Here is a 27808-nt window from a genome sequence, read left to right as displayed (position 1 = left end):
CGGAGGCCGGCCGAGGGGCAGGGGCGGGCTTGTTTACGGCCGGACTGCGCAGGCGTGCTCACCTGGCGCGCTGGGCGCGCCGGGGCGTCCGGAGGCCCCTCCCCCGGAGGCCCCTCCCCCGGGCGAGGCCTCCGGCCAGTTCCGCTGTCGCGCAGGTGAGGGAGGCTAGGACTGGAGGTCGTGCTAGCCGTGCCGCCGCCTCCGCCTCCCCCCGGGGCTGAGCCGGTAAGCCGATGCCGCGGCGGGGCTGCGGCCGGGAGCGCCGAGGTGAACTGGGGCGACCTCCTCAGCCGCCTCCGGCCATGCCCTGAGGGGACCCGGGGCCCGGGGGAGCGGAGGGAGGGAGCCGCCGCGGCCGCCGCGCCAGGCGGGCTCCGCACGTGGGGTGCCGGGAGCAAGGCGCGGGAGCCCCGACTCTCTGGCCGGGGGGAGGGGGGGTGCGGGGACGCCCGGAGGCTGGGGGGGGCCCTTCCCCCAGGGCCTGCCTTCGGCCCCCCGCACGGCCCCCGGGACGCCCCTGTGCACCTCCCGGAGTCAGTTTCCGAGAAGGTACCGCGGTGGCTCGGTTTCCCGCTTCCCCACCTTCCTTTAGGCGGGCAGGGGGAGAGCGCCCTGGGCGGGCGTACGCGCCGCGGGCGTATTTGCAAGGCCGGTATCTGGGTACCTGCCTGTGGAGAGCACTGGCTAATTTTAAGAAGAGGTTGTGTAGACACTTCTGTTTCTGGAGTTTGTCTTCAGTGGGTGTTTAGAGAACAGGGGAGGGGAGGGCCGGGCCGGGCAGGGGCTTTCCGAGCCAGGGACCGAATGGAAGCCGGAGTCACTTGACTTGCTCGATAGCTTTTAAGAAAGTTGGAGACCATTGATTAAGAAGGAAAACAAAAAAGGCTCAAGTGGGATCTGCGGGATTGTGACCTCGGCGTGGTTGTGTGCACACACCGTGCGAGGCCCGGATGTGGGAGGGCAGGCACACGTGGGGAGCCTTCCACGGTCGCTGCCGTATACCTGCGTTTCTTGGCATGTTGCGCTGGAATATGAAAGTTTCTAAAGCGACAGAAACTTCCCGGGAGAATTCCGGGGGGTCGGAAGCCAACATTTGGTACACCAAGAATGAAGTGTTTCTTTAAATTCAAATCAGAGCTGGAGGGTCGCAAAATTAGTGCATGAAGGGACGTTCTGCAGTAAAAGAGTCTAAATCGCAAGCATCTGTTACAACGCAAGGCGATGGCAGTGGAAACTGCCATGATGTAATAATGCATTTGACACTAACATCCTGTGTCCTTCGTACGTGTTGGCAAAAAAAAAAAAAAAAGAAAAAAAAACACTGGAGCAAAATCCTGCTTGTTTAATAAGAGACCCCTAAAATAGCTGAAAGTTTGGGTTGTAATTGTTTTGATATTATCTGCCTTTCTCTGAAAGGCAAATAAATGTCAAGAGTCTTTTAAAATACCAGGATAAGCACTGTGGTCACCGTGGATTTATCCCAATTTCCTATAACTGTGATTTTGTATTAAAAGTATGTATTTATGATGATCACCTTGAGGGATGGGGACATCCTGAATCCTCTAAAAAAAATTCAGCTGTGTTTCCTAGTTTTTGAGGGGGAATAAGACATGATACTTTTTAGAGGGGGAAAAAGAAACTCGGCAAGCAAAAATTAAGACCAGAAAAATCTCATTAGCCTTCAATTAACCACAGTTAACCTCAGTTAATCATAATACCTGTATGCCTCAGGTATTCGATTAAGGTTTTATTCGATAAGGTTTTATGTGACATATTTTATTGTCACAGTAATAATAGGCTGTCCCCCTTTGTCCCATTCAGAGCCTTTGGATAATCTCTATTCTTAGCATTTTTTTTCCTCTTGTAGTTGCCCCCACACACGTTGAAAGATTCAATAAATAACACCCAGATTTATATAAGTGGGCCTGACCTAAATAAAGTTCATTTCTCATTTTCACTTTCAAGCCAGGCATTTCTGAATGGGTTGGTGCCTCAGATTCCTCCATCCCGAAACTTTGTCGGTTCCCTTTGCATTTCCTCAAACTGGAATTATTATATAACGGCTTCATGAATGATTTCCCAGTTTTACATTTTTTCTCAACTTTTCTCCATTTGCAAACAGCTACCAAATTTTCCTGAAACAATGCTTTAGATGTTATGTTCTCGTGTCAGCGACTTGCACCAACCATATTAAGCCATACACCACGCAACTCACAGCCTATTTTTAGTATTACATTAATTCCCCCACTGCAGTCAAACTTCTGCCTTCACCCATAGCTCTTTCTCTTGCTTAGAAAGCCCTTCCTTTCTTCTTCATACTCTGTTCTTCAAGAACTAGTTAAGTCTCATCGTCAAGCCTTTCCAAGCCTAAAAGCCACAGGGGCACCTGGGTGGCTCAGTCGGTTGGGCGTCCAACTTCAGCTCAGGTCATGATCTCACGGTTTGTGAGTTCAAGCCCACGTCAGGCTTTGTGCTGACAGCACGGAGTCTGCTTGGGATTCTCCCTCTCTCTCTGCCCCTTCTCTGAGCGTGTGCATGCTCGCTCTCACTGTCTCTTTAAAAAAAAAAAAAAAAAAAATCCATTTGCTTAGACCAAGGGAAGCAAGACTGGAAGGGGGAGGTCACTTTGGAGTCTAATTGTAGTAATCCAGGCCAAGGACAGTGGAAGCTTGGACTAGGGATGATAGCAGTTGAGATTCAGAGAGATTAGAGGATCCTAGATAGATTCTGAAGGTAAAGCCAGTAGGATTTCCCAACAGAGCAGATGGGATCTGTGGAAGAAATGGAAGGAGTCCAGAACGACTCCAAGGTAAACATAAGCAACCGGAGAGTGGAAATGCCATGAACTGAAATGAGAAGATTGTAGAGGAGCAGGTTTCTAGCAGAAGCTCAGGAGTTCAATTTTGGACGTGCCGGGGATGTCTGCTAAGCATTTGAGGGAAGTGTCTAGGAGGCAATTGAATAATCAAGTGTGGAGACAAGTCTGAGCTGCTGGCATGCATTTGGCAGTCATTAGCTGAAAGGTGGTATTTAAAGCCTGGGTCCCATCACCAAGACAGTGAGTGTGAACATTGGGACAGACCTGGAGGTAGGGTGGGTGTGGAGGAAGAGGAGGAATATTTGTGGATGTCTTAAAGCATGGCTTTTGTGTGTGTGCGCAGGTGCATGCAACTTAATACAGAATATTCACTTCAGGTCCAATATGTCGTTGTTTTTCAGATTCAGAGATTTAATCCATGAAAATTCTGACAAGCATGTTTGTTTTTTAAACTTTGAGGAGAATGAGAAGGGGCGCCTGGGTGGCTCAGTCAGTTAAGTGTCCGACTTCAGGTCACGATCTCGCTGTTCATGGGTTCGAGCCCTGCGTTGGGCTCTGTGCTGACAGCTCGGAGCCTGGAGCCTGTTTCAGATTCTGTGTCTCCCCCTCTCTCTGCCCCTCCCCCACTTATGCTCTCTGTCTCAAAAATAAATAAACATTTTAAAAAATTAAACTTTGAGGAGAATGAGTGGTTGCCACAGTGACTCTTTAAAAAGAAATAAGCATGCACAGATGTCTTTAGGAACCACATTTAACCCTTTACTGACTCATGTAAAGTAACCAATCTCCAATTTATCTTACTGCTTGAACTTACTCTCTTACTACATTATGACTCGGTATTTTCTTGTAAGACCATTATGGGACTTGAAAACAAATTTGGAAAACATCACTTAACATAGTATCCTTCACATACCAGCTTACTTTCTAAAGCCTCAGATTTGCAGAATGGTAAAACTGACACAGTCAGGATTACTAAATTATGATATGATTTGATATAAATTGATCTTGCACAAAGCATCTTATTCTTTATTCAGTAATCATCATGAAGTAATACAGTACTTAATATTTCACACATATCTTGAAATAAAAGTGCTTTTCAAAGATCTTTTAAAGTCTTCAAATCCCATTTTGTGGGAGTCCGGGCATTATGCTAAGTACTTATACATGCTGTCATTTTCATGCATAACCTTATAAAGTAGGTACTATTTATCCTCTTCTTACAAGTATGAAAACTGAGAGAGTAATGAAATGACTCGTCCAAGTTACTACCGTAGAGCTAGGTGGCTAGCAGAAATAAAATTTGAATTCAGGTCTCATAAGAGAAACATCTTGGAATAAAATAACAACATACTAGTTTCTGAACTGTACTAAAAGGGGAAGAATAGCAATTCAAGTGGAGCAAACATGTATTTTTTTTCTTTTAACTCAAAACTAGAAAAACTAGGGGCACCTGATTGGCTCAGTCAGTTAAGTGTCTGACTTCGGTTCAGGTCATGATCTCACAGTTCATGAGTTTGAGCCCCACATCCAGCTCTGTGCTGACAGCTCAGAGTCTGGAGTCTGCTTCAGATTCTCTGTCTCCCTTTCTCTCTGCCCCCTTCTCCACTTCTGCTCTGCCTCTCTCTCTCAAAAATAAATATTTAAAAAAATTTTTTTTTAAAGAAAAAACCCACAGACTGGGAGAAAATATTTGCAAATCATGTATCTGATAAGGTATTTGTATACATAGATTTCCTACAATTCAGAGAGCAAATAATCTAATTTTAAAATGGACAAAGGACCTGAATATTTCTCCAAAGATATACAAATGGCCAGTAAGCCATTCATAAACATGAAAAGATACTCAACATCACTCAACAGAAATGCAAATAGAAACCACAGTCTGATCCCACTTTGCATCCACTGTGATAGTTAAAAAGACACAAAATAAAAAGCGGTAAATATGTGGAGAAATTCAAAACCTCATATACTGCTGGTAGGAATGTAAAAACAGCGCAGGCACCTTAGAAAATAGTCTGGCATTCCTCAAAAGTTTGCCATATGACCCAGCAATCCCACTCTTAGGTATATACTCAAGAGAAGTGAAAACATGTCCACACAAAAACGTGTACATGAGTATTTGTTGAAGCATTAGCCATAATAGCCAAAAAGCAAATGTCCACTAACTGATGACCGTATAAACAAAATGTGGTATATCTATGCAACGAAGCATTCAGCCATAAGAAGGAATAAAATACTGATGCATGCTGTAACATGGACAAACCTTGAAAAAGCGTGCCGAGCGAAAGAAGGCAGACATAGCCGTGATTCCGTTTATATGAAATGTCTATAGAGACAGAAAATGGGTTAGTGGTTGCCTAGAGGAGGGGAGGGTGAGGGAGAAAGAGTGACTGGTAATGGGTATGGGGTTTCTTTTTGGGGTGATGAAAATGTTCTTTTTTTTTAATGTTTGTTTTTTGAGAGAGAGCAGGGAAGGGGCAGAGAGAGAGGGAGACCCAGAATCCGAAGCAGACTCCAGGCTACGAGCTGTCCACACAGCTAGTGCAGGGCTTGAACCCACAAACCACGAGATCATGATCTGAGCCGAAGTCAGATGCTTAACCGACTGAGCCACCCAGGCTCCCCAGTGTGTCAATACTGTCTGAGGTGATAGTGGCACAATCCTGAATATACTAAAAACCACTGATTCATACACTTTATAAACAGGTGAGTTGTATGTGCTGTTAAACTAAAACCGGAACAGACTATACAGTGCTCACTTTATTTTTCAAACTGCTACATCACTAGAAACAAATACTTCTAGATTGTTTGAACATCTAAGAAACAGAGCTATTAGGGTTCTGAATACCCAGAAAGTTTGAGAAGCTCTGCCATAAGGCAGGAACCTCCCTCAGTTTCCAAGTTCAACCTGCATTTTTATCTCTATCTGAATCTATTCTAGCTCTTCTCTTCAAGGATCAAAGGAGGAAGTATCTCTTTCCAAAACGAATTTCTCCACATGTCCTTGTACTCGGTCCCTCTTATCTCCTCCGGATGCCACCCTCTAGCAGTGTCTTACCCTGTCTCCCAGACAAGCTCTCCCACTGCACCGCTCCACTGCCTCCTTCCGTGCAGCATAAACTGTTAAGCTGAGCAAAAACAGTAGCAGTGAAGAGGGCCTGGGGGTCCGTTCTGCCCGAGAGTTTGGCAGGGGTGTTTCTCCGATTGGAAACACCTCTGTCGCCCGTCTCCAGCCCCAGCCTTAAAAGATCCACGGCTGTCTCCCATCCCCTCATAAACAAGGCTCCACGTGTGCTGTTGTAATTGTCTTAGACCCCAGGGATAAGACTCAAAAGTGGGTTCCATCCCGTAGGAATAAAAGAAATTCTATAGCGTAGTGATAAAAGAAATCTAGGAAGAAAACGAAAGCATCGTTTGTCAGGAGGCTGTGACATTCTGTTACTCCCAGGCATAGAACCAGTGGGATTATTACTTAGAGTATTCTTAGCACTGCACCCAAATTAGGACATCGCTTTTTGTAGCTAGAACTCGTGGAGCTTTGTTTTTCATTGTGAAGCTTTTCCAGTTAGAGGTTCAGTTACAGACTTTCCAAGCAGCCCAGGAAACATTGTGGATTTTATCTCTTTAGAGATTAGAGCAAGGACATTCAAGTTTAATAACCTCATTTATAGTTTCTGACTTTTTCTGAGAACCTTAAGCAGGAAAGAGAGAAAAGGAGGTTTGGGGCAAAAAAAGAAGTGGGTATACTCTCTGTGAAGAGAAAAAATTAACATGCCGCTTATACATGATTAAGATGTACTTCTCAGTCACCCCCCTGGAGACCTCTTGTCGACATTTTGGGACTGTTGAGACGGACCCAGTAAAGCTGAGTGATTCTAGTCCCAGGTTTCAGTGACGTAGCAGTTGGGGGCCTGTGACGGAAAGGAAGATGCGTTTGTTAACAATTCAGATTCCATTTTATTTTATTTATTTTATTTTTTTTTTTAGATTTTTTTTTTTAATTTTTTTTTTTTCCAACGTTTATTTATTTCTGGGACAGAGAGAGACAGAGCATGAACGGGGGAGGGGCAGAGAGAGAGGGAGACACGGAATCGGAAACAGGCTCCAGGCTCTGAGCCATCAGCCCAGAGCCCGACGCGGGGCTCGAACTCACGGACCGCGAGATCGTGACCTGGCTGAAGTCGGACGCTTAACCGACTGCGCCACCCAGGCGCCCCTCAGATTCCATTTTAGTAGTTACTGTTTGGGAAAGTAGAAATACAGTTTACGATACTGAAAAGATCTAGCCTAGGATGGGGTAGGGAGTGTTCTCTGAAAGATTATCTTCAAAGAAGCATGTTTCTGTTATGAACCCAGTTAGACAGAGTTTACTAACAGGAGGACCCAGTCTTCACTCTTTAGAACTGGAAGAATCCCCTATTGTATCATGAGGCACGTCGTAAATGCTCAACATGTACTGAGTTGAAGTTCTAGTTTTCTCCTCTTCCTCCTTGCCGATATCTTTGTGGGGGGTTTTCTTTCTTTCTCTTCCTGGTGTTTCTGTTTCTGCATGTTCCCTTACCGAGGTGTGGTACTTGTAGTTCCTCATACCTGTCACGCCTGCGCTTCTGTGCCTTTGCACAGTCTAGAGTCCCTTTCACCTGTGTTCATCAGAAGGGCCCGGCTGCTGCCTCGTCCTTTAAGCCTTACCCAGCGGATTGCCTCTGCCTGGTTATCCCTCAGATTCCAGCTGGAAGGCTGCTTTCTCAGAAGGGCTTTGGCTGACACCCCAGCTCTGGGTTATGTCACCTTGTATCTTCTCAGCTTTGTTATCTCCTTTGCGAGACTTGTGTATTTAAGTAACATCCAGCTCTGCCGGCGGACTTTAAGCTCTCTGAGAACAGGGATCCCTTCTTTTCATTCAGCATTTTGTTTCTAGGTTGGGTACTGGCATTCAAGAGGTATTCTACATAGTTGCCAAGTGAATGACTCACCTTTGAGAAACATTCTCTAACTTTTAGCACTCCCGTTAATACTTAACTTTATTATGACATTTGTTGCGTGGCTGTCTCATCTCACTAGATTGTTAGCTACACATGATTGCAGTTCACATACTTGAAAACATACCCGTTCGTGCTTTTTCTCATACCTTACCCCTGAGGTGAAACTTTGCTTTAGGGTCACGTCACTTGTACTTTCAGATAGTTCTGCTTCTAGTTTCTATTGGCGGTGGGGCAGGGGGTAGTTCAGCCCCTTGCTTACTTTATGTATTTCGCTTTCAAGTAAATACCTATTTAGCATGCGCATTTTTCAGTCACCGCCTTAGCCCTAGCTCAGTCTACTTTCTTCTTCTGCAAAGCCCCCCATCCCCCCCAAGCCAAAACATATTCTTGGAGAATAATCTTTAAGAGTCACGTTTCAATTTAGTAGGATAGAATATTGAATTTGCTGGAGAATTTTGCATAAGAATTATCAACTGAATATTGCAGCTCTAGATCTGCTTGTTGGGGTAAGAAAAGATCATGAAAGGTAATTGGTGCTCAGGACTGTTTAGTGGATAGAATATGAACCCAAAAAAGAGCATTGGACTTAAAGTCAAAAGACATGACATGAATTCTCCTCATGATTCCATTATTATTGTGCTGAATGTGCTAGCCAGTGCACTAGGAAAAAGTTCAAAATGAAATTACCATAATTTATCTAGGACTATATATTGGAAAACCTAAGAGGAGCAACTGAAAATCTCTTATTAAACAATAAGTGTAACAGGGTAGCAGGTTATAAAATTAATATGCAAACTTTGTCATGTGAAAATAGTAACAAATTTAGATATAACAAAAGTTCTATTTAAACTCATCATTGTTAAATATGACAAAACTCCTATCACTCACAATGACACTATAAAACACAGGACTAACCTTACAGTTGCTCGTACCCATCATACAGGCAACTGGGGGTCTTTAGTCTCGTTGACAGCAGTGTGGACGGTGCCCCCTGGGGTTGGGTTGCACAGTGTCTCTGAATATACTTAGAAAGTTTTCAGAAACTACTTGAAAAAATCCTATAAAACCTGTAAAGAAACTAAAATAATTAAATGAAACACCTTGTTTTTGGGTGAGAAGACACAACACTGTAAAAATGCCAGCTCTTTCTGAATTAATGTACAAATTGAATGCAGTCCAAATCTAAACAGAATTTCCTTTAGAACCAGTCAAAACTATTCTAAATTTCATTTGGCAGAATAAGATATTGAGAATCACTGGAAATTCAGGGGAAAAAAAGTAATATTGGGGGAGGACTTGCCTCCCAAATATTAAAATGTATTATAAAGCCTCCTTAGCGAAAACATCAATGCAGTGTAATGGAGTACAGAATTAGACCCCGATGAGAATGGGCATATGGTAAAGATGGCAGGGTTAATTTAATAAAAGGTATTGGAACAACCAACTAGCCGTTTATAATAAAATAAATAGAGGTTCCTACTTCTCTCCTTATTCCAAAATAAACTCCAGATGGATCAAAGATTTAAATATAAAAAAATTAACCATAAGAATCTAAAAAGAAGCTACTTGAATAAGTATATTTGTGATCTTGAAATAGGGAAGCTTTTCTAGACATAGCCCCAAACAAATAAGCCGAAGGATATTTTTATTCTGTAATTTGCATGGTACAAAATACCATTCAAAAAGACAACAAACTTGGAAAAAAGATTTGTAACACATATGGCAAGTGCACAAAATCCCTAAACTTGAAAATACTTCTTTAAATCAGTTAGAAAGGAAACCTAACCCAGTGGAAAAAAATAGACAAAGGGCCTAGCAAGCAGCTCACAAAAGTTGCATTTTTCAGGCTTTTTATTTCTGACTTCTGAGTTTCCTGTCCTGCCTAGAAAGAACTTCCCCACTCCAGGATGCTTAACTTTTCTTACGAAAGATACACAAATTAAAACTTTTTACTATCACATTGGAAAATACCAATTATCAGTATAAAATTGATAGTATTGCCACAGTTTTTGGTGTTTATAAAAGTATAAAGAAGGATTGACAGGAATGTAAATTGATATTTGGAGGGCAGTTTATGAATGACTGTCAAAATATGTATTGTAGTTCCATTGACTTAACGACTCCAATTCTTAGGAATTTATCCTCACAAATGTACAAAGTTTATGTACACAAGGATTTGCACGAAGCATTGTTCCGCTTAATAGTGAAAAATTGGAAATTGCCTAAATACTCATCAATAAAGAATTAGATAAATTATAGAAATCCTGTACATTGCAGTTGTTAAAAAAAAAAATGCATAAGGCCATACATACTGACATGGAAAGAGTACGTGGGAGTTCATTTGTGAGAAGTTAACACTTACGTATACAGTGGTACCCATGGTTCTGCCTCCAGAGTTTCAGTTACCCATGGTTAACTGGGGTTCCACGGCACATGAGCTTCCTCCTGACTGTTGTCGGAGGGTCAGTAGTGGCCTCATGCTACATCACAGTGCCTGCGTTATTAACCTCACTTCATCTCATCACATGGGGATTTTATCTCCTCACATCTCACCCAAAAGAGGAAGGATGAGTGCAATACATAAGGTATTTGGAGACAGACCAGTTTCACATGTTTTATTACAGTAGTATTTCATTATAGTGCTCTGTTTTGTCATTGTTAATCTCTCACTGTGCCTGATTTGTAATAATTAAGCCTTATCATAGGTATGTATGTATAGGAAAAAAACAGTATATGTAGGGTTCAGTACTCTCTGTGGTTTCAGGCATGCACTGAGGGTCTTAGAATGTATCTCCCGTGGATAAAGGGGGACTCCTGTACCCATAGGGTTTTGTTAAGCCCAGAGTTTGAGAACTCACTTTTTAATTTTGGAGAGTAACTTCCCAGAATGTATTGTGCTGGAAATTATGGTGTTCTATACATGACATGTAAAGGCTCAAAAGACAAAGTGTATATAAAATCTCTTTTTAAACAGCAATACACCATATACACCATATATATACCATATATACGGTAATCAAAAGTTGCTAAATTTGGATGACCTCCATGATTATCCACATTCTAACAAAGCTAATAGACCTATAAATTTTTCCAAATGGACTTAATGTAATACTATTTTTTCTGGTCTTCATAAACAGTTCTTTAAGTTTTTAGGGGATAACAGACCCACTACAAAAACCCATGAAAGCTTTGAACCCCATTCCTCAACCGAAATGCATATACCTGCCATATTTTATATATGAACTTTTAGGGTTCGATAAGACACTTCATCAAAACAATCCATGGACTCCTACTATGAACTTCAGTCTTCACAGTGAATAAAGAGGAAAACAGTTCAATGCTGCGATTGGCTTGTGACCACCCCCCCCCCCCCCCCGCCAACACACACACAAGAATATGTTAATGTTCTAACCCCTGGTTCTGTTAAATATGATCGTATTTAGAAATACCATCATTGCAAATGTATTTAAATTAAGATGATGTTTTTAAGGTAGGCCCTGAATCCATTATGACTGATATCCTAATAAGAAGGAAAAAGAGAGGCACCTGGGTGGCTCGGTCAGTTAAGCGTCCAACTCTTGGTTTTGGCTTAGGTCATGATCCCACAGTTTGGTGAGTTCAAGCCCCACATTGGGCTCTGCATGGATAGCACGGAGCCTCCTTGGGATTCTCTGTCTCCCCCTCTCTCTCTGCCCCTGCACCACTTGCGCTGTCTCTGTCTCTCTCAAAATAAATAAAATTAAAAAAAAAAAAAAAAGGAAGGAAAAGGACACACAAGACTCATGGTTGGGGGAGGGGACACCAGGTGACACAGGTGGTGACAAAAGTGCTGCTGCTGCAAGCCAGGGAACACCCAGAGTTGCCAGCACACCGCCAGAAGCAGGAAAAGACAGGAAGTTTCAGAGCGTGGCCCTGCAGACACCGTCACTCCAGACCCCTGGCTGCCAGAACCGTGAGGCCTTAAACATCTGTTTTAAGGCACCAACTTTGTGGTACTTTGTTACAGCGGCCCTAAGAAATATAATACAGATGCTATCGGCAAAAAGGATATCTAACGTGAATTTTAGGGGCACCTGGGTGGCTCAGTCGGTTAAGCATCTGACTTCGGTTCAGGTCATGATCTCACAGTTTGAGTTCCAGCCCCACATCAGGCTCTCTGCTGTCAGCACAGAGTCCCCTTTGGATCCTCTGTCCCCATCTCTCTCTGCCCCTCCCCCACTCATTCTCTCCATCTCTCTCTCTCTCTCTCTCTCTCTATCTCAAAAATAAACATTAAGGGGCGCCTGGGTGGCACAGTGGGTTAAGCGTCCGACTTCAGCCAGGTCACGATCTCGCGGTCCGTGAGTTCGAGCCCCGCGTCAGGCTCTGGGCTGATGGCTTGGAGCCTGGAGCCTGTTTCCGATTCTGTGTCTCCCTCTCTCTCTGCCCCTCCCCCGTTCATGCTCTGTCTCTCTCTGTCCCAAAAATAAATAAACGTTGAAAAAAAAATTTTTTTTAAAAATAAAATAAACATTAAAAAAGTGAATTTTATATATGCAAAATATGCCAATTGGGGGAAAAAGGTAAAATTATTATTTGCAAATGATGTTGTTTGCATAGAAAATGGAATAGAATGAATGGAGAAACTTCAAACAATAAGAGAATTTGCATATATTTTATATGTACAAGCTACAACTAGTTGGTATATGGAAGGCTCCATTTACAATAGCCATGAATAAGATAAAACATCAAGGAACATATTCAGTAAGAACCGTAGATCATGATAGTAAAAACTTTAAAATACTACACAAGGACTCAGAAGAACAACTAAACAAGTGGAACAGCACACCGTGTTCTCGAATAGAAAGACTCAACATCACGAATGTATTCTTCCTAAATTAACCTATAAATTTAATGTGACTCCATTAAATTCCAAACCATGTTTGGAAAATAGGCAAGATGGTATCAGAGTTCAAGTGGAAAAAATAAAAAACAAAGAGCTCTGAAAATTCTAAAAAGAATAAATGGGGAATCCACTCTATTAAGCATTAAAAGGTAAGAAAATACAATAGTAGTGTAGTGCAGGCACGTGAATAGGTCAACAGAACAAGAATTTCAGAATAAACCTAAATATACAAGAATTTTGTACATAAGTTGTTTCTTTTCTTAAAGTATTTATTTTAAGAGAATGAGACTCCCTAGCAGGCTCCACACTGTTAGCATGGAGCCCAAAGCAGGGCTCGAATTCATTGAGATCATGACCTGAGCTAAAGTCAAGAGTCAGACGCTCAACCGACTGAACTACCCAAGGGCCCCTGTAATTATTTTGATGTTATTTAAAATGTGTAAGTAAAAGATGAATGTTTAATAAATAGGATTAGGACAACTGGGTAGCCATCTGAGGGAAAAAATCCAAATGAATGAAAAATTGAAATACAAGAAAAGAAAATAAGACCAATAAGGGGAGACTTCTTTTTTTAAGTTTTTTTAATGTTTTGTTTATTTTTGAGAGAAAGAGTGAGCGAGCGAGCAAGCAGGTGGGGGGCAGAGAGAGAGGGAGACACAAGAATCCAAAGCAGGCTCCAGGCTCTGAACTGTCAGCATGGAGCCCAACGCAGGGCTTGGACTCACATACTGTGAGGTCATGACCTGAGCCGAAGTCAGACACTTAACTGACTGAGCCACCCAGGCGCCCCGGGAGACATTTTTAATAATCTTGGAATGTAGAAAGTCTATCTCAATAAGACGCAGGGTGTGGAAGCCATAGAATAAGTTTGACCACGCTGAAGAATATTTTCCTTCCTCAATACTTGCAGATGCTACAGTCCCTACTACCATAATGGCATTTTGGTCCCCCTCAAGGACCTTCCAGGGACCTTTCCTTCTAAAACAATAACAAACAAAGTAAACAAAGGAATGTGTGTTTCAGCACAGGCCATTTTCTTCTACTTCTCCCCGTGTTTCTAATACCCCCAAACTCAGCCATGATGAAGCTCAGGCGAGGCCCAAAGCCTTGCTAGCGGGGCAGTTCGGGAAGGGCAGGCACAGTGGAGGCTGGAGCTGCCTCCCTGGCTCTCCCCTGTCAGGGAAAGCAGGAGGCTGTAGGCAGCGGGTGGATGGAGGGGGCCCTGGCCCTGCTCCCATAGCAGCATCACCCAAGCCACACACTGGAAGCTGTCTGCTCCCTGCTTGGCTGCCCATCTCGCACCTTTATGTAAATTCTCTGACTCACCTTTGCATGGAAAATAAAAGGGCTTTGTTTAAAAAAAAAAAAAGTCTTCCTTTCCAATAAACCACTATAAGCAAATTCAACAAACAAGAAACTGGGAAAAAGTGAAGAGCTCCTACAAATCAGTTAATGCAATGGGCAAAGGTTATGTGAGCAAACACTTAAGAGGGAAAAAAATGGAAACATGTCTCTCAACCATGAAAAGATGCTCAATCTCACACTTCAGAAAAATGTAAATTAAGATAACAGATAAAATATCTCCCACCTTTTTTCAAAGTCAAGAGGTTTGGTGACTACCAGGTATGAGGAAACATACTCTCATATATTGCTGGTGGTGGTATATATGATACAAGCTCAATAAAGAATAATTTGCCAGCGATTAAAACAAATCTAAAATGTATGCACTCTTGGGGCTTCTGGATGGCTCAGTCCATTAAGCGTGTGATTTCAGCTTGGGTCATGATCTCGTGGTTCATGAGTTCGAGCCCTGCATCCAGCTCTCTGTCAGCCCACTTTGGATCCTCTATTCCCCTCTCTCTTTGCCCCTACTCTGCTCACGCTCTCTTGCTGTCTCTCAAAAATAAATGGACATTAAGAAAATAAAACGTACGGGCGTCTGGGTGGCTCGGTCGGTTAAGCGTCCGACTTCGGCTCAGGTCATGATCTTACAGTCCGTGAGTTCGAGCCCCGCGTCAGGCTCTGTGCTGACAGCTCAGAGCCTGGAGCCTGTTTCAGATTCTGTGTCTCCCTCTCTCTCTGCCCCTCCCCTGTTCATGCTCTGTCTCTCTGTCTCGAAAATAAACGTTAAAAAAAAATTTTTTAAAGAAAAGAAAATGTATGTACTCTTGAATCTAGCAATTCCACTTCTTGGAGTTTATCCTCAGAAATCTAGATTTCTCATCCTAGCAGATATCTAACCCTTTATTTTCTGGAAAAGGCAAAACAAAAGAGTTTCTGTACAGGGGATACTAGGCTAAATTAAGGTCACAAGTAGTATCTTGAAAATGGGGATTAAGAGAGAGCATGTGATTACTGAATGCTGGGGTCCTCATCCTGTTTTCCTCACTAAGCCGGCACTGAGAACTAAATCTTACTCTCCATGCAGAAATTTTAAAAGATTCTTTTCTGGAGAGTCTGACAATTCCCAAGATACCGGCATAAGAGTTTGCCCAACAAATGGCCCATACAAAATACCCTACAGCGACCCCAAAGTCTCAGAGTCCTAAAAACCATATGCTCAGATCTTCCAAAAATGTTTTTTAGTCCCTGGCTCTTAATCATAAGCAGGCAACCAATGATTATCCAGACATCAGAGAAAAGCTTCTAAACATGAGTTTTAGAGATCAAAACAAATGAACAGGGAGCAGGAGGTTGGGGTGGGGGGGAGCAGTGTTGGAAAAAACAGGCAAGAAGATGAAAATTTTAAAACATGCTGACATTCTCAGATAAGTACATATTACATCTATGAAACAAACACGACATTTTTATAAGAAACTTTAGAAAATAAAAAAAACTTCGGGGCACCTGGGTGGCTCAGTCTTCTCAGTGCCCGACTTCTGCTCAGGTCATGATCTTGGGGTCCGTGAGTTTGAGCCCCATGTTGGGCTCTGCTGACAGCTCAGAGCCTGAAGCCATTTTGGATTCTGTGTCTGCCCCTGCCCCACCACGTGCTCTGTGTCTCTCTCCTTCAAAAGTAAACATTAAAAAAAAATTTTTTAAGGAAATAAAACCTCTTAGATATTAAAAATGTAGATAGCAGAAATAAAAACACTAGAAGGGTTGAAAAGGAAAATTGAGAAAGTCTCCCAGGAAGAGCAACCAGATAAATCCTAGGAGAAGGAGATAGAAAGAGTGCCACCCTGAGAGGTCCAGCATCCAAACACCGGAGGAGGAAATCATCTACAGAATGTTCAAGAAAAATGTCCGGAACGGAAGGACACGGATTTACAGAGCAAATGAGCCCACCGAGTACCCAGCAAAGTGGATGAAAATAAATGCATACGAGGCACAACGTTGTGAACTCTTTGAACACTTGGAATAAAGAGAAGATCCCACGAGCTGGCAGAGAGAGAAAACCTCACAAAGGATCAGAAATCAGAATGGCTTCAGACTTCTCAGCAACTACACCAAAAGCCAGAACTCCACCTAGAATATAAGCCCTTTGACTCTGTCTCTCTGTATCTTAGTCTGTGTTGTTCACAGATGTATCCCAAGTGCTTAGAGCACTGCCAGGCATGCGTTAGGTTCTCAATAAAAATTTGTTGAATGAAAGAGAACGGTGGAGAGATAATTCCAAAATTCTGAGGGAAAGTCTCTTCCAGCCTATAACTAAAGCCATCAATCAAGTGGATTGTTCATGACCTTGGACATGTAAGGTCTCCAAACAGTTTACCCTCCATGTACCCTTTCCCAGGAAGGCATGAGAGGATATGCTCCACCAAAACAAGAAAGGCAAGCAGTACAGAAACAAGAGGGAAAGACATAGGGGACCCCTAGGAAGATGGTGATAATAGTTGTGCATCAGCTGTAATGGGCAGCCAGTTCAGATTGGAGCAGGTGCCAATGCCCACTGCCATTGTCGTACCATTTTGTCTAGGGACAGAGTGCCCTGGTTGTCCTGGCCCAGATCCTCATCTGTACTCGGTTTGCCTGGACCGTCTACTAATGAATTTCCTGCCCTCCCTTCCATTCCCTGCCACCAGCGTTAACTAAGAGCCTTCATTTCACACCATAGAAATAATTCTACTCTGACCTACTCCTGAGCAGGAGTAGCAGAATGAACTAAGGAGTGGGAAGTTCAGCAGATCCCACTTGTCTTGCTACTATCCCTAAGAGACACACAGTCCAGTCAAACGCTCCAGCTGTGGTGACCTCTGTGTTTCCCAGGTTTCATAACCTTGCTGCAGACGTTCCCCAAGACCACCCCCAAGTTCAGTGATTTGCTAGGAGGACTCACAGAACTCAGCACATAGTCGTACTCAAGGTTTTGCTTTATTACAGTGAATGGACACAAAATCAGTGAAGGAGAAGGCCATGGGCAAAGTCTAGAGGAAATCAGGTATGAGCCCCGAGTCTTCCAAGTGGAGTCACCCAGGACATGCTTAATTCCTCCCGCAACAAATTTGTGATAATCCATTAGAGACTTAGCACCAAGGGTTTTTATTGGAGGCCAGTCATACAGGCGTATACCAAACTTCCACAGTCCCAGAAGGAAAGCAGGTGTTCAACATAAAGACTATATTTGCACAGTTTTTGCGCAAAGGGCTACTCTTCCCATTTAGAGAATGATGGGAACACTTCTAAGATCCAAGTTCCCAGATACCAGCCATGGGCCAACCTTGCAAGCAAATAGACCTTTCTAAGGAGTGCGGTCTTGGGCCTGCTGTGTGAACTCTTCTGCACCATTGCCCACTGATCCTACCCTAACTGTAAGCAGTTAGGGAAGCAGAAGCCAGACTATGATGTAGCCCTCTAGTTATATTTTCCTGGAAGCCTTCATTTGGATAGTGGTAACGTTGCCTTTCCCTTAACACAAGTAGATATGTGCTTGCCATTTAGTTTTTTGTTTTGTTTACTGAAAGATCCTGTTAAGGTACACACAAAGGTGGTAAAACTACAAAGGAAATCAAAGGAATGAGTGATGGGTTTTGTCTACCAAAACCCATTCTCCCCATCTCCCCTGGTTACAGAGTTGTAATTAAGCAGCATGTGGATGGCTGTATGACAAAAGTCTTGTTGGGGCGCCTGGGTGGCGCAGTCGGTTAAGCGTCCGACTTCAGCCAGGTCACGATCTCGCGGTCCGTGAGTTCGAGCCCCGCGTCGGGCTCTGGGCTGATGGCTCAGAGCCTGGAGCCTGTTTCCGATTCTGTGTCTCCCTCTCTTTCTGCCCCTCCCCCTTTCATGCTCTGTCTCTCTCTGTCCCAAAAATAAATAAACGTTAAAAAAGTTAAAAAAAAAAAAAAAAGTCTTGTTTATGAGCCTAAGTAGAAGTGATGTGCTCCTTCTGGGGGTGGGTCTAAAACTCTAGGGTGCCTTTCCCATAATTTTTCTTTCCCTTTACTGCTGGCTGCCACCCAGAAGTGCCAATGACACAGCGTCAGCCACACAGACAGTATGACCGCTCAGAGCAGGAGCTGCCCCACCAACCTGGCCTGTTCACATCAGTCTAAATGTGAAAAAGAAACACTTCATTTTCTAATGCAGTATCTTTGAATATTTTTGCTACAGCACTTTATCTCCACCCTACCCCCCATCTAATACAAAATGGTAACACAAAAGACAAGATGGTAGCTACCTTAGGGAGAGCTAAGACCTAGACTTTAGGGAGCTCCCAAGACCTAGTAATGTTTTGGGTTTTTTTAACTTATTTTGAGAGAGAGAGGGCACACGCAGGGGGCGGAGAGAGAATCCCAAGCAGGCTCTGCACTGTCAGTCCAGAGCCAGATGTGAGGTCTGAACTCACGAACCGTGACATCACGACCTGAGCTGAAATCAAGAGTGGGAAGCTCAACTGGCTGGGCCACCCAGACACCTCTAGGAATGCTGTGTCTTAGCCTGAGTGATGGGACACTGGTATTGGCTTTATTCTTCTTTTTAATCATACATATGTATTTTATATACACTCTTTTGTATGTTTATATGTATGTATGAATCATTCCACAATTTAAAAAGAAAGTTAAAAATAGAATAATAATGAAAGGCACCTGGCTGGATCAGTTGGTAGAGCATATGACTGTTGATATTGAGGTCATGAGTTCAAGCCCCACATTGGGTATAGGATTTACATTAAAAAAAAAAAAAAAAGTCGGGGCACCTGGAGGGCTCAGTCGGTTAAGCATCCGACTTCAGCTCAGGTCATGATCTCGCAGTTTGTGGGTTCGAGCCCCGCATCAGGCTCTGTGCTGACCGCTCAGAGCCTGGAGCCTGTTTCAGATTCTGTGTCTCCCGCTCTGTCTCTCTCTGTCTCAAAAATAAATAAACTTTTAAATAAATAAATAAATAAATAAATAAATAAATAAAAAGAAAAAAGTAAAAAAGAAATCCATTTGTGTAATAAAATTTAAATGAAATGCCCATTGTCCTACTAAAGTCAGGACAAGACCAGAATTTCCATCTCTGCCACCATTTAATATTGTACTGAAAGTATTAACCAAAGCAATCGGACAAGAGGAAGAAATCAGATGTATAAAAATTGGGAAAAAAGTAAAACTTTTGCTATTTGTTGATGATATGATCAAGTACTTGGAAAATCCAACAGCATCAACCAAAAAGACTGCTATTAAGGAGTGACAAGGTATACACTTATCTGCAGAAATCTTTATGCACACAAATACATAAACAGTACTTCAGCAACCATCCTCGTACATGTCCTCGTATGGACCCCTGTGAGCATTTGCCTTTATACGTGCTCAGGAGCAAGATTGCTAGGTCAGAAGGTTCACAGAGTCTTCATTTGATTGCAACTGCCAGATGGCTCTCCAGAACAGCTGCACCAGCTGACACAACCGCCGGCATCCTTGCCCATATTTGCCATGTGCCCCAGAGAATGTACTTCTGCAAAACCACGAGCTAAAGCAAGAAAGAAGAAGACATGGGATCTAGGAGGTAAGGATTCTAACTGAGAAGAGCAGCAAAAGGAATCGCCAGGATGTGCAACAGGCCTAGGTTGGAGCAGAAGGATGGAAGGCTGTGAAAAGGAGGGGTCTAGGAAATTAATAGGTGATCCGTTGCATTTAAGTGTTCTGAAAATGTTACATTGATAGGTATTTGAAGGATCTGTTGGAGACTTTAGGAAAAATGTTTATATGAAACAAAACAATGCAAACATAAACGCAAGGCAATTACTGACGGAATAACTGGAAGTTATCCAAAAAGGGAGGCATGTAATGGTTGGGGTTGTAAGTGGTAAAAGAGCTAAATCTGCATCTACCATAACAGGATGTCAGTAGCATCTATTGGTAATTTAAAAGTACCTGGGGGCACCTGGGTGGCTCAGTCGGTTAAGCATCGGACTCTTGGTTTCAGCTCAGATCATAATATCATGAGATCGAGCCCCACGTCATCAGTGTGGAGCCTGCTTGGGATTCTCTCTCCCTCTCTCTCTGTCCCTCCCCCTGGTTACACTCTCTCAAAATAAACATTTTAAAAAAATAATTTTAGGGGCGCCTGGGTGGCTCAGTCAGTTAAGCATCCGACTTCGGCTTAGGTCATGATATCGCCGTCTGTGAGTTCAAGCCCCACGTCGGGCTCTGTGCTGACAGCTCAGAGCCTGGAGCCTGTTTCAGATTCTGTGTCTCCCTCTCTCTCTGACGCTCCCCACATTCATGCTGTGTGTCTCTCTGTCTCAAAAATAAATAAATGTTAAAAAAAATCTTTAATAAAATAAATTAATTAAAAAATAATTTTAGATCATAATAAGAACTATGAAGGTAATAACAAATTCTGAACATTCTGCTATATTCTAATAATCCTATAAGTTTGGAAAACAGATTCAAGACGGGTATTTATGATCCATGTAGTAGATTAGATTCAAGAACACTAGAACATGATTGATTAGATGTCTACATTGTCCACACGGACATAGATCAAGGCTATCGTTAGAAAATTGTCCATCAATATCCTGAAGCTTACCAAGTTATATCCATTAAGTTAAATAAGTACAGCGTTCTATGTGTCAAACATCCCTCAATAAAGTAGTTTAAATGTATATATCCTGAAACAGCTATTTAATAGCAATGCAGATTCACAGTATATATTCTACCAAAAATGTTAAAACAGATTCCGTTGAACTAGGAAGCATGTTCAATCTTTATATGACATTGGTAATAGAGGAGCATTAGATTTTGCCTTTGTACATCCAGAAAATATTTTAATCTGAATAATCTTTAGGAGTCCCCCAGGAATCTTATAATTATCCAGTTATCTCTATAGCTCTGTGTGCCTTAAACCCAGAAAAAAACCCTGCAAGTAAGCATTAATAGTATTCCAGAATGGATGCATAACTGGGAAGTAGGAGCTAAGTATGGTTATGTTGAATCTTTTTTTTTTTTTTAATTTTTAATTTTAAGTAGGCTCTACACCCAATGTGGGACTTGAACTCATGACCCTGAGATGAAGAGTTACATGCTCTATCGACTGAGCCAACCAGGTGCCCCTGGTTATGTTGAGTCTTATACCAACTTGATGAACCATTACTGGGAGTAGGTGAATTATCAGTCCCCATAATAGTCCCCAATCCCTTTGCCATGGCCTCCAGGTCGTCAGGTCTTTCTCTACCCCTTCATTTCACACTTGGCCATGTGACTTGCTTTAGTCAATATGAGTAAATATGATAGGAGCAGGGGCTTGAAATGTGCTTGTGAATGGGCATTTGGGCTTGCTCTCTTACACTCCAATAATCTGCCATGATTGGGAGAGGCAGAGCTTCCCTCTGACTTCAGCCCAGGTCCTAGAATGTGACTCATGGGACAGAGCTGTTCATAGACCTGCAGCCTGAGGCCAAGCCACCCCAGCTAACTCTCATATGCATGGGCAAGAAATAAATGCTTATTGTATACTTCTCAGCTTCTGTAGTTTGTTACTCAGCATTATTGTATCAATAGCTGACTAGTACATATTCCAAATTAATCTTTCCTATGATCTTACTGATACATGGCACAGAGCTGAAAAAGGAGGTTGTATTTTGGTCTCTAATAGTGTCACGGGTTGGGTTCTCCAGGAAGCAGATGCTGAGATGGAGTTAGGACTACAAAAGGTTTATTGAAGAATAACACCTTTTTGGTAGAATATATACTGTGAATCTGCATTGCTATTAAATAGCTGTTTCAGGATATATACATTTAAACTACTTTATTGAGGGATGTTTGACACATAGAACATTGTACTTATTTAACTTAATGGATATAACTTGGTAAGCTTCAGGATATTGATGGACAATTTTCTAACGATAGCCTTATTGTAAAAGGCCATAATGAAAGATTATGGTGAAGTTACCACATTCACCAGAAGGCTGCTGCTGGCTTTCGTGTACATTTTGTTGAATGTACCAACTTGTTCTTTATGTCTTCTTCTGCCTTTTTGTTTCCTGTATGGCAGTGTCCTAATTCTCATAATCTTTATCTCTATGATTTTAAGTTTCATCATGTACTTTCCTTGGCTGTCATAACTTTTTCCTTATCTTCGCGATTTTGACCAAAAGAATTTTTTGTGTCCACTGTGATACAGTGATCATTGTACTTTATAAGTATATTGTAATGTTCTTAACTTTCTGTTCATCTTTTTTTCACTTCATGCGTTTTGCTTCCCGTAGCTTACCTTCTTATCATATTTGAATTTTGGTGTGATAAATAATTTGAAAAGAATAGAGGCGTCTGGATGGCTCAGTCAAGTGTCTGACTCTTGATTTCAGCTCAGGTGATGAATTCAAGCCCCATATCAGACTCTGTGCTGACAGTGCGGGGCCTGATTGGAATTCTCTCTCTCTCAAAATGAGTAAATAAGCTTAAAAAAATTATTTGGAGGGGCGCCTGGGTGGCTCAGTCGGTTGAGCGTCCAACTTCAGCTCAGGTCATGACCTCACAGTCCGTGAGTTCGAGCCCCGCGTCGGGCTCTGTGCTGACGGCTCGGAGCCTGGAGCCTGTTTCAGATTCTGTGTCTCCCTCTCTCTGCCCCTCCCCTGCTCATGCTCTGTCTCTCCCTGTCTCAAAAATAAATAAATAATTAAAAAATAATTTGGAAAGAATATACAAAATTGATCTGAAACTAAGACGTACAAATAACGGTTCAAATGTGTTTCAACCACTGTGTTATATTGCACCACATTATTGTTATCAAACTGTTCTTATAATTCATTCTTTGACATACTAATGAAAATGTGTGGGAGGTTTGTCACAGAGCACTTGTTTCTGAGGTTGTTTTGCTGCCTCTGGGACGGTTTAGCAGGCCAGAATTCATCAGACTAAGGTGCATCGGGCACCCAGGCTTGCATTCCAATAGACTGGGATGTATAGAACGCAAGACTTGGCACACGGGTGTACTTGGCTACCTGCAGTATTGCTGCCGGTTTGTGCAGAGGACACGGGAATTGTGATCAAATCTATTTTATGTAATTCCAAGCAGAAAAAATTGTGTGATGTGTTTATAGTTACATTCACAGTGTTACTGAGTATATTCCTAACAAAAGGGATTTTTTTTTTTAATTATTTTAGAGAGAGAGGGCGAGTGGGAGCAGGGGAGGGGAAGAGAGAGTGGGAGAGAGAGGGTGAGTGGGAGCGGGGGGGGGGGGGCAGAGAGAGAGAGGGAGAGAGGGAATCCCAAGCAGACTCCACGCTCAGCTTAGAGCCCAACGTGGGGCTCAATCCCACACCCCTGGGATCATGACTTGAGCTGAAATCAAGAGTTGGACGCTGAACCGACTGAGCCCCCCAGGCCCCCCGAAAGAAGAGATCTTCCGTTCTGATTAGGCGTTGGTAGAAACCGAATCCTCCACTTACATTCTCACACCATGGCAACTGGGAGAATTTTCCACCAGCTACCTCCTGGCTTCATGCATTTCAAACCTGCTCCCCCCCCACATCTCACCCATGTCTGTCACCAGGCTCACTGGGACACGTTCACTTCTCCTTGAAACCTCTGCCCCCACCCTTGACCACCCAGAGAAGCCACCGAGTCTTGTCAGCAACTGCCCACCACACCTAAACTAAGTGTAGCCATCTGATAGGAGCGGAAATGGAGCAGAAAGAGACGGGGGTGTTGGCCATTTGCAGTGAAATAGCTTAATGCTTCAAAATTTACAAAACCAGGAGCATATTGCTAGAACCTTCCAAGGGGCCCGGGCCAGTGAGGGACCCTCTGTGGCAGTCCTTCCCTTCTTAGTACCCCCCCCCCCCCCGACCCAGGGCCGTGACACCAGCTGCTCTCCAGAACGCACCAGCCCCCTGTTCTGCTCCCAATCACGAACTCACTCCCACATCTGGCTCCCAGGACTTCCCTCTGGACCACCTTCCCTGCTTTCCACTCTGTCGTGTCCTCTTTCCCACAAGTACTTCTGCGTCCTTCCCCAGACAGCCCTCGTGCCCGTCCGTCGCCCCTATCGGGCCTCCAGGATCCAAGCCCGCGACACAGCAGTGGTGGCAAACCCACTGATCATTTTTGTTACCACTGCATTATTTTGAGTCAGATTTGCCTCTTTTTAACATGTCACCGTGTTCTCCCTGTTTCAGATGAGAACCCTTCAGTCTGTGCCCACCTGTCTCATCAGCCCCCCTGGGCTCAGCCTCCCAGATTCATCTACAGCCGCCTCTGTCGGTGCCGCTCCAAGTGCCAGTGTGCGAGGACACGCGTCGGCACCAGAACGGAAGTTCTTTCCATCACGGCGCACACTGAGGTCAGCCGACCACCCTGCTGGCCAGCTTCACCAGCGAGGAAGCGACATGTCCTGGGGCGAGGGGTCGGGTGGCAGTCCGTGAGTTGACAGCCCACAGGTCATACTTCAAGGGGGACACTGTCTCTGACGAGATGACTCGGGGTCTTAGGAGGTTTGTAAATAGTCTCTCGTGTCCCTGCCTGAGTTCAGAACTACTTGAGAGACGTAGGAGCTGGACAGGTGGAGATAAAGCTATCAGCTTTCATACTGAAAAGCTGATTAGAAAGGAGGGCTGTGGGGGCGCCTGGGTGGCGCAGTCGGTTAAGTGTCCGACTTCAGCCAGGTCACGATCTCGCGGTCCGTGAGTTCGAGCCCCGCGTCAGGCTCTGGGCTGATGGCTCAGAGCCTGGAGCCTGTTTCCGATTCTGTGTCTCCCTCTCTCTCTGCCCCTCCCCTGTTCATGCTCTGTCTCTCTCTGTCCACCCAAAAAATAAATAAACGTTGGAAAAAAAAAAAATTAAAAAAAAAAAAGAAAGGAGGGCTGTGCATCTGTGGCCAAAGGGACTGTGAGTTCATCTCACCCGCCCTGAAGCAGGCCCCTCCTGAGGGCAGGATGCTGGCTCTGCAGGTGGGCAAGCAGAAGAGGAGTGATTCCATCCGCCTCCCAGACACCACCAGTCATTTCCTCTGGGAAAGGAGGAAAGGGAGCAAGGTGGGATAAGAGACTAGAAGTAGACACAAGCCCGCAACCTGGATTCCATGCCTTTAAAGGGTCTGTGAAGTCCCTGAGATTGAATGGTGTGTGTGTGTGTGTGTGGTATTTCTCTTTAAAAAAATTTTTTTTTAATGTTTATTTGTTTTAGAGAGATTGAGACAGAGTGTGAGCAGGAGAGGGCCAGAGAGAGGGAGACACAGAATCGGAAGCAGGCTCCAGGCTCCGAGCCGTCAGCACAGAGCCCAATGCGGGGCTCGAACCCACGAACCGCAAGATCATGACCTGAGCCGCAGTCAGACACTTAACCGACTGAGTCACCCAAGCACCCCATATGTGGTATTTTTCTAGAAAGCCTGCAGTAGATGTTGTAGGTCCTTGACCAGATAGATCCCTGTAACCCACCCCCAAGGGCTGCCATGAGTGTTCCTGTCTCCCCACTCCTTCGCTGAATCCTCCTTGCCCTAAAGGGAGTTCCTGGCCTGAGAGACGACACCTGCCCCCCACCAGGGGAAATTGACGGACTTGGAGGTACAGAGGCCACCTCTTGCCTCCAGATGGGAACAGCTCTAGTGCAGTTCACGCTCCAGGGCATCTCGGAGGTCAGGAGGAAGCTGTTCTCCAGCTGAGGCCACTTCTTGCTGAGCTTTTGTCCCCTGCCAAGCCTGCTTTCCTCACGCCCCTTCTTGGGGCGCTCCCTCCATACATTACTTGTACAAGAACCCTTGTCTCAGCCTTGGCTTCCAGGAACTTGACATGATTCAGAGTTCATGAGCTCTCATCAGATCCTGAAAGTGGTTTATGATCCTGCAGTGGGTCGAATGGTGGCCCCGTGACATCTGTGTCACCTTATTTGGGAAAAGGGTCTTTGCAGATGTAATTAAGGATCTTGAGATGCGATCATCCTGGATTAGCCAGGTGGACCCTAAATCCAATGACAAGTGTCCTTAAAGAGACAGGCAGAGGAGAGAGACACACAGGCGGAGGCTACACACAGATGGAGGGAGGCCATGGCAAGAGACCGTAGCAGTGTAGCCACAAAGCTGAGGAAAATCTGGAGCAGGAGCAGCTGGAAGAGGCCAGAAAGGATCCTCCCTCAGCCTGAGTCTGGCCTCCGGCACTGCGAGAGAATGAATGTCTTGTTTTAAGCCCCCCAGTTTGTGATAATTCGCTTCAGCAGCCACAGGAAATCAATGCTTCCGAAAGGTTAAGACTTCCATATAGTTGTGGAAGTGCCAGAAGTCCTTCCACGTGGAAAAACGACAGTGTGGCATGGGGGTGCTGGTTGTTACCCTGCCCCCCACCCACATCGGTCGCCTCCAGGGTCCCCATCCCCAGGCCCCCTTGAAGGACCGAGCTTGTCGGGAGCCTGAACGTTGCTGAAACGAAGGGGAGGGTATCTGCCTTCTCGCATCACCCCCTAAGCCGTGGATCTGCCCCTTTGTTGCTCTAAGAGTAACTGTAAAGGCCTTTTTGTTGTTTGCCTTGGGATTTCCAGCAAACCAGAGCATAGTCTTCCTGACAGTGTTTTTCAGGATTGTGTCATTTTCCAGGATTCATCTCTGATTATGCTTCCTTTCCTCTATATTTTGTTCATCCTCTCAAAAAAATTAGCTCAACAGGGAGCTCATGCCGGCACACTGGACTCCTCTATTACTTCTCTCTTTTTATCTCCATCATGATTATTCATGATTGTATAATCAGGATTTCTTTTTAAAGAAGCTCCTCACTTGATATTAGCTGACAGAACAAAAGGTTCTTGATTAAATGGTGGCTCTTTTCTGCCCACTGAAAGTCAAAAGCTAATGAAATACTTTGATCAAAATGAATTTTGATATCCATTCTATGAGAATAGCAAAAAAACTTCCAGAAGCAATTGAATGGCTGCATGGACCGGTGCTTTCAGAGGTCAAGAACCATCGTTCCGGAGGTCTGTTTCTAAACAAGGAACTGGAGAAGGTGAATCTCACGCCCGTGCGGTGGGGTGTAAATGACTCATGCCAGGCGCCTGGTTCACGGGCGTCTCCCCTTCTCCACCTGGACCCTTGCACCAGCTTTCGAATTGTCTCCCTGCGCCCAGGTTTGCAGTCCTCAAATCCCAGGTCCACCATCCTGCAAGATCTACTACAACACTGATACCCATATCCCCTTCCCTGCCCCCCCCCCCACTGTCTCCTGTAGGACAGAGGCCACACTCCCCAAGGGCAGGCCCAGGCCTTCCAGACGGACCCTGCCTCCTGCACAGGCCGCCTTCCCGCACAGCGTGCTGCTCCCGCCCCACGCTCCTCACCTTTATACCTCTGCATGCGTAGGGCCCCCGTCTGCATCCCCTGCCTCTGCCCTGACCAGATGGCCCTGATGACTCCGCTCAGGTGTCATTGTCATTGGAAAGTCTTCTCTGGCCCTCACTGTGCTCCCATAACACCCTGAGCCTATTTTTATCATAGCACTTAAGTCAGAGTTTACAGTTCCCTATTCTTGTGTCTGTCTCCCCAGCAGTGAGGTCCCAGGACAGGAAGTGGGTCTTCTGGATCTTGGAGTCCCCAGACCTAGATCAGTGTCTGTCAAATGAAGGTTGAATGAAATCTCTTGCTTCGTAGAAGGAATACCAGGCATTCGCAATGCCTATTGTCCGTTCTTTCATCTACCCTGTAAATTATTTTGGAAAGTTTGAAATACTTTCTTATGTTTGTTTTTATCCAGAATAAAAAGAAACTATAAATTT

General features: G+C 44.1%; 3 long non-coding RNA genes across 6 annotated transcripts; 2 read left to right on the top strand and 1 right to left on the bottom strand.

Moving 5' to 3' along the window:
- The first annotated feature begins 8 nt into the window (after nucleotides 1–8).
- Nucleotides 9–27808, top strand: LOC123584347. 3 transcript variants are annotated; one of them, XR_006705370.1, is made up of 3 exons: nucleotides 9–225; nucleotides 24229–24543; nucleotides 27583–27808. It is a non-coding gene; the product is annotated as an uncharacterized LOC123584347 (long non-coding RNA). The 3 variants fall into 3 exon arrangements; XR_006705371.1 differs by having other exon boundaries at nucleotides 11–225; nucleotides 24229–24392; nucleotides 27580–27808; XR_006705369.1 differs by having other exon boundaries at nucleotides 13–225; nucleotides 24229–24392.
- Nucleotides 6106–20033, top strand: LOC123584350. The gene is made up of 3 exons (XR_006705376.1): nucleotides 6106–6117; nucleotides 9249–9250; nucleotides 19781–20033. It is a non-coding gene; the product is annotated as an uncharacterized LOC123584350 (long non-coding RNA).
- Nucleotides 6464–10227, bottom strand: LOC123584349. 2 transcript variants are annotated; one of them, XR_006705374.1, is made up of 3 exons: nucleotides 10117–10227; nucleotides 8716–8867; nucleotides 6464–6729 (listed from the first exon to the last, which is right to left on the bottom strand). It is a non-coding gene; the product is annotated as an uncharacterized LOC123584349 (long non-coding RNA). The 2 variants fall into 2 exon arrangements; XR_006705375.1 differs by having other exon boundaries at nucleotides 10113–10222.

Source organism: Leopardus geoffroyi, chromosome B3 (assembly GCF_018350155.1).
Source record: "Leopardus geoffroyi isolate Oge1 chromosome B3, O.geoffroyi_Oge1_pat1.0, whole genome shotgun sequence".
In the NCBI taxonomy this organism is placed as follows: domain Eukaryota; kingdom Metazoa; phylum Chordata; class Mammalia; order Carnivora; family Felidae; genus Leopardus; species Leopardus geoffroyi.
Note: the sequence above shows the minus strand (reverse complement) of the source record. Positions and strands in the feature narration are given on the sequence as shown.